This window comes from Salvelinus alpinus, chromosome 9 (genome assembly GCF_045679555.1).
Source record: "Salvelinus alpinus chromosome 9, SLU_Salpinus.1, whole genome shotgun sequence".
Taxonomy (NCBI): domain Eukaryota; kingdom Metazoa; phylum Chordata; class Actinopteri; order Salmoniformes; family Salmonidae; genus Salvelinus; species Salvelinus alpinus.
In genome coordinates this window covers 85,273,627-85,280,986 of record NC_092094.1, presented here as the reverse complement: position 1 = coordinate 85,280,986, position 7,360 = coordinate 85,273,627, and positions in this window count along the sequence as shown.

Here is a 7,360-nt window from a genome sequence, read left to right as displayed (position 1 = left end):
TTGGAAGCACTTTAGTCCCCATCGTGTAGGACATTAACATTAGAGACACGCAATCCACCATAAACGCATTTCATTTTGTCTCTTAAAGATATTTTTTATTAATGGTTTGTGAGACAAAGGGGGAGTCGTTAGATGTTTCCTATTGTGGAATACTCTGTTAATCCAAGAGTTGTTAAATCCCTCGGGCCTAAATGGACTCCGTGTTTAGTGCTAACTAAGCAGGCATTAACTCACAAGGTATGAATTTCACAATAACATGTGGTTTTATTATAACATATGCTGACATCCTGTAATCATATCAAATGTATTTCTATAGCCCTTCGTACATCAGCTGATATCTCAAAGTGCTGTACAGAAACCCAGCCTAAAACCCCAAACAGCAAACAAAGCAGGTGTAGCTTCTACACGGTGGCTAGGAAAAACTCCCTAGAAAGGCCAAAACCTAGGAAGAAACTTAGAGAGGAACCAGGCTATGAGGGGTGGCCAGTCCTCTTCTGGCTGTGCCGGGTGGAGATTATAACAGAACATGGCCAAGATGTTCAAATGTTCATAAATGACCAGCATGGTCAAATAATAATAATCACAGTAGTTGTCGAGGGTGCAGCACCTCAGGAGTAAATGTCAGTTGGCTTTTCATAGCCGATCATTGAGAGTATCTCTACCGCTCCTGCGGTCTCTAGAGAGTTGAAAACAGCAGGTCTGGGACAGGTAGCACGTCCGGTGAACAGGTCAGGGTTCCATAGCCGCAGGCAGAACAGTTGAAACTGGAGCAGCAGCACGGCCAGGTGGACTGGGGACAGCAAGGAGTCATCATGTCAGGTTGTCCTGAGGCATGGTCCTAGGGCTCAGGTCCTCCGAGAGAGAGAGAGAAAGAGAGAATTAGAGAGAGCATACTTAAATTCACACAGGACACCGGATAAGACAGGAGAAGTACTCCAGATATAACAAACTGACCCTAGCCCCCCGACACGTAAACTAATGCAGCATAAATACTGGAGGCTGAGACAGGAGGGGTCAGGAGACACTGTGGCCCCATCCGATGATACCCCCGGACAGGGCCAAACACGAAGGATATAACCCCACCCACTTTGCCAAGGCACAGCCCCCACACCACTAGAGGGATATCTTCAACCACCAACTTACCATCCTGAGACAAGGCCGAGTATAGCCCACAAAGATCTCCGCCACGGCACAACCCAAGGGGGGGCACCAACCCAGACAGGAAGATCACGTCAGTGACGCACCCCTCCTAGGGACGGCATGAAAGAGCACCAGTAAGCCAGTGACTCAGCTCCTGTAATAGGGTTAGAGGCAGAGAATCCCAGTGGAGAGAGGGGAACCGACCAGGCAGAGACAGCAAGGGCGGTTCATTGCTCCAGAGCCTTTCCGTTCACCTTCACACTCCTGGGCCAGACTACACTCAATCATATGACCTACTGAAGAGATGAGTCTTCAGTAAAGACTTAAAGGTTGAGACCGAGTCTGCGTCTCTCACATGGGTAGGCAGACCATTCCATAAAAATGGAGATCTATAGGAGAAAGCCCTGCCTCCAGCTGTTTGCTTAAAAATTCTAGGGACAAATAGGAGGCCTGCGTCTTGTGACCGTAGCATACGTGTAGGTATGTACGGCAGGACCAACTCGGAAAGATAGGTAGGAGCAAGCCCATGTAACGCTTTGTAGGTTAACAATAAAACCTTGAAATCAGCCCTTGCCTTAACAGGAAGCCAGTGTAGGGAGGCTAGCACTGGAGTAATATGATCACATTTTTTGGTTCTAGTCAGGATTCTAGCAGCCGTATTTAGCACTAACTGAAGTTTATTTAGTGCTTTATCCGGGTAGCCGGAAAGTAGAGCATTGCAGTAGTCTAACCTAGAAGTAACAAAAGCATGGATTCATTTTTCTGCATCATTTTTGGACAGAAGATTTCTGATTTTTGCAATGTTACGTAGATGGAAAAAAGCTGTCCTTGAAAAACAGTCTTGATATGTTCGTCAAAAGGGAGATCAGGGTCCAGAGTAACGCCGAGGTCCTTCACAGTTTTATTTGAGACGATTTTACAACCATCAAGATTAATTGTCAGATTCAACAGAAGATCTCTGTTGAATCTGACAATCAGTTTATTCAGTTTAATCAGTTTATGGCTTTGAGTTTTCCACCCCTCTGAATAACAAAATATGATTCTGCCTAATGGATCACCCTACCCCCTTCAGGGTTGGGTAGGTTACTTTCCAAATGTAATCCGTTACAGTTACTAGTTACTTGTCCAAAATTGTAATCGGTAATGTAACTTTGGTATTACCCAAACTCAGTAAGTAATCTGATTACATTCCATTACTTAGATTACTTTCCCCTTAAAGGCATTAGAAGAAGACAAAATGTGTGTTACCAATTGAACGACATCTATTGCAGGATAAATCAATGTTAAAGTTTACATAGCTGGACATATATGGATGTTACATTTTACTTTATGGGTTATATTGGGTTCTTCTAACTCATCACTTTCTACGACATATAATAATACGATTCAATTATATCTTTACATTGGAATGACTGGAATTCTGATAGACTTTGGTTTTTAATGTAAATATATAATTTAATCATATTCTTATATGTAGTAGAAAGCGATGGGTTAGAAGAAACCTACATAACCAACCCATAAATCCCTTGAATGGTGTGTCCAAACTTACAGTACCAGTCCAAAGTTTGGACACACCTACTCATTCAAGAGTTTTTCTTTATTTTTATTATTTTCTACATTGTAGAATAAGAGTGAAGGCATCAAACCTATGAAATAACACATATGGAATCATTGTCACGCCCTGTCCTTAGAGATCCTTTTTATGTCTCTATTTTGGTTTGGTCAGGGCGTGAGTTGGGGTGGGCATTCTATGTTTTGTGTTTCTATGATTTTCTATTTCTATGTTTTGGCCGGGTATAGTTCTCAATCAGGGACAGCTGTCTATCGTTGTCTCTGATTGGGAACCATACTTAGGTAGCTCTTTTTTCCACCTGTGTTTGTGGGAAGTTGACTTTTGTTTAGGGCACATAGCCTGTAGCTTCACGGTTCGTTTTTGTAGTGTTTGTTGTTTTGTTCGGTGTCATTTTTATCAATAAAGAGAAAATGTACGCTCACCACGCTGCACCTTGGTCCTCTTTTTCCAACGGCCGTGACAATCATGTAGTATCCCAACAAGTGTTGAGATTCTTCAAAGTAGCCACCCTTTGCCTTGATGACAGCTTTGCACACTCTTGGCATTCTCTCAACCAGCTTCATGAGGTAGTCACCTGGAATGCATTTCAATTAACAGGTGTGCCTTGTTAAAAGTTAATTTGTGGAATTTCTTTCCTTCTTCATGCGTTTGAGCCAATCAGTTGTGTTGTGACAAGGTAGGGGTGGTATACAGAACATAGCCCTATTTGGTAAAATACCAAGTCCATATTATGACAAGAACAGCTCAAATAAGCAAAGAGAAACGACAGTCCATCATTATTTTAAGACATGAAGGTCAGTCAATGCGGAAAATTTCAAGAACTTTGAACGTTTCTTCAAGAGCAGTTGCAAAAACCATTCAAGCGCGCTCATGAGGTCCGCCACAGGAAAGGAAGACCCAGAGTTACCTCTGCTGCAGAGGACAAGTTCATTAGAGTTACCATCCTCACACATTGCAGTCTAAATAAATGCTTCACAGAGTTCAAGTAACAGACACATCTCAACATCAACAGATGATCTCCGCATGTGTGGTTCCCACCGTGAAGCATGGAGGGGGAGATGTGATGGTGTGGGGGTGCTTTTCTAGTGACACTGTCTGTGATCTATTTAGAATTCAAAGCACACTTAATTAACCAGCATGGCTACCACAGATTTCTGCAGCGATACGCCATTCCATCTGGTTTGCGCTTAGTGGGACTATCATTTGTTTTTCAACAGGACAATGACCCAACTCACCTCCAGGCTATCTGACCAAGAAGGAGAGTGATGGAGTGCTGCATCAGATGACCTGGCCTCCACAATCCCCCGACCTCAACCCAATGGAGATGGTTTGAGATGAGTTGGACCGCAGAGTGAATTAAAAGCAGCCAACAAGTGCTCTGCATGTGTGGGAACTCCTTCAATACTGTTGGAAAGGCATTCCAGGTGAAGCTGGTTGAGAGGATGCCAAGAGTGTGCAAAGCTGTTATCAAGGCAAGGGTGGCTACTTTGAAGAATCTCAAATATAAATATATTTTGATTTGTTTAACACTTTTTTGGTTACTACATGATTCCATATGTGTTATTTCATAGTTTCGATGTCTTCACTATTATTCTACAATGTAGAAAGTAGTTGTTTTTTTTAAATACAAAAAACTTGAATGAGTAGGTGTATCCAAACTTTTGACTGGTACTGTTGGGCTCCCGAGTGGTACAGTGGTCATAATTGGGAGTCTTATAGTGCGGTGCACAATTGGCCCAGCGTCGTTCGGGTTAGGGGAGGGTTTGGCCGGGGTAGACCATCATTGTAAATAATAATTTGTTCTTAACTGAGAAATGTCCTCTGGTCTGATGAAACAAAAATAGAACTGTTTGGCCATAATGACCATCGTTATGTTTGGAGGAAAAAGGGGGAGGCTTGCAAGCCGAAGAACACCATCCCAACCGTGAAGCACGGGGGTGGCTGCATCATGTTGTGTGGGTGCTTTGTTGCAGGAGGGACTGATGCACTTCACAAAATAAATGGCATGATGAGGAAGAAAAATTATGTGGATATATTGAAGCAACATCTCAAGACATCAGTCAGGAAGTTAAAGCTTGGTCGCAAATGGGTCTTCCAAATGGACAATGACCCCAAGCATACTTCCAAAGTTGTGGCAAAATGGCTTAAGGACAACAAAGTCAATGTATTGGAGTGGCCATCACAAAGCCCTGACCTCAATCCTATAGAAAATTTGTGGGCAGAACTGAAAAAGCGTGTGCGAGCAAGGAGGCTTACAAACCTGACCCAGTTACACCAGCGCTGTCAGGAGGAATGGGCCAAAATTCACCTAACTTATTGTGGGAAGCTTGTGGAAGGCTACTCGAAACGTTTGACCCAAGTTAAACCATTTTTAAAGGCAATGGTAACAAATACTAATTGAGTGTATGTAAACTTCTGACCCACTGGGAGTGTGATGAAAGAAATAAAAGTTGAAATAAGGTATGTATGTAAACTTCAGACTTCAACTGTAGCAACTACAGATTGACGCTTTAAGTCTATCAAAGTTTGAGCATGTGTCCATTAGGCCTATGGAATCATATTTTTTTTATCAGCATGAATTAGATTGAGCAATAAAAGCCCCACTTTTATTCCATGGGCTTGGATCCGCACTATGCAGCTGTTGGAAGCCTGCATTTTTCACTGGCTGTCCACTGGTTCCAAGAACAGTCAGTTTAAACTTCTTGAATTCCACCATTATTGGGTTCAAATACACATTTAGATTTGTGAACAGCCATCCACAACTACCACAATCCGTAAGGCGCAAATAGCGAAATGAGAGAGCAGCAGTGTGATTGACATCAATGCGCTACGTATATATCAATAATACGTGATATCCGTGTCGCCATAGACTACACCACTGCTGTCATCCTTACCTCCAAGCATTTATTCAAATTGTATAATCTTTGGATGCCGACACCAGTCGCACCATTGGAAGAGATAGCTTGGACTGTAGCCTACAAAAGCCTTTCCTGCTCTTTTCCCGCAATCTATCAAACACATTTGGTGTGTCATCATAGTGGTCTCTAATTTGTGGTCAGACTCGCTCAGGTGGAACAAACTTAAACTTGCACCTTTTTTCAATGCTGATTTGAATGTCATTGACATAACAGAGAAGTGTCAAAGATTTTTTTGTCGCAAACATATTTTCTGAATTTAAAATTAATCCTCGAAGTAATCATATAGTTTTTCAAAAGTATCTGTAATCTGATTACCCCAAAAAATGTCTGGTAAGGTAATGTTTACAGTTACCGTTTTTTTTGTTGTAATCCCGTACATGTAACCGAGGCTGTAGAAATATTATCCGTTTTGAAGTTTAGTAGATAGCGATTATTATTTTGCACTTTTTGACCTGAATCGAATAGGCTATGAGTTAGTTAGAAGAACTATGCACTTTTCATAACTGAAACTATTTCGATAATTCAAAGAATATCAGATTGTTGATGCATGTTACATGTTGGGATAATCAAGCAAATAAACATGTCAAAAACATGGTTTGCTTCGTCAAAAATGTTGATTGTAGCTTTTAACCGAGTTTAAGCAATATGCTACAGTATGTGGAAAGAGTGTGTGGTCTTCTAGTTTATCACACCTCCAGTACTGTTATTAGTTTCAGATCTCTGTAAATCCAAGGATTTGTGTGAGCAGTTGGAATAAATTAAAATCACATGCTTTTTAGTGTGCTTACTCCAATCCCTTTACACTTCATTTTTAAAATATATGAATCTGTTATTATGGGTACAAAACCATTTTAATTGAATCTTTGACAAGATTAAACTTAAATAAGTAATGCAGAAAATATAGGCCTATATGTGTGCCGAGCCTGAATATGCAGAAGCAAAGGGATAGTGCTGGATTAATGTTTGATATAATTATTATTATTATTATTATTAGAATTGTTATTTATTATTATAATGTATTTTTGTACTGTAGTAGTAGTTGTATTATAGTTCAATGTTATTAATTGTGCATAAGCAAACCAACCAGTCGGTCGCAACTGCATTTTGTGATGATTTTTTTAAAAAACAGTAATCAATGACTCTCCCTAACACCATTTATCGTTCTTCCCGTTTACCTTGAGTCATTAAACATTTGCCAAAAGGTAGATCTCTAAATGATGGCTTACAGTGAGGGAAAAAAGTATTTGATCCCCTGCTGATTTTGTACGTTTGCCCACTGACAAAGAAATTATCAGTCTATAATTTTAATGGTAGGTTTATTTGAGCAGTGAGAGACAGAATAACAACAAAAATATCCAGAAAAATGCATGTCAAAAATGTTATAAATTGATTTGCATTTTAATGAGGGAAATAAGTATTTGACCCCTTCTCAATCAAAAAGATTTCTGGCTCCCAGGTGTCTTTCATACAGGTAACGAACGGAGATTAGGAGCACACTCTTAAAGGGAGTGCTCCTAATCTCAGTTTCTTACCTATATAAAAGACACTTGTCCACAGAAGCAATCAATCAATCAGATTCCAAACTCTCCACCATGGCCAAGACCAAAGAGCTCTCCAAGGATGTCAGGGACAAGATTGTAGACCTACACAAGGCTGGAATGGGCTACAAGACCATCGCCAAGCAGCTTGGTGAGAAGGTGACAACAGTTTCTGTGATTATTCGCAAATG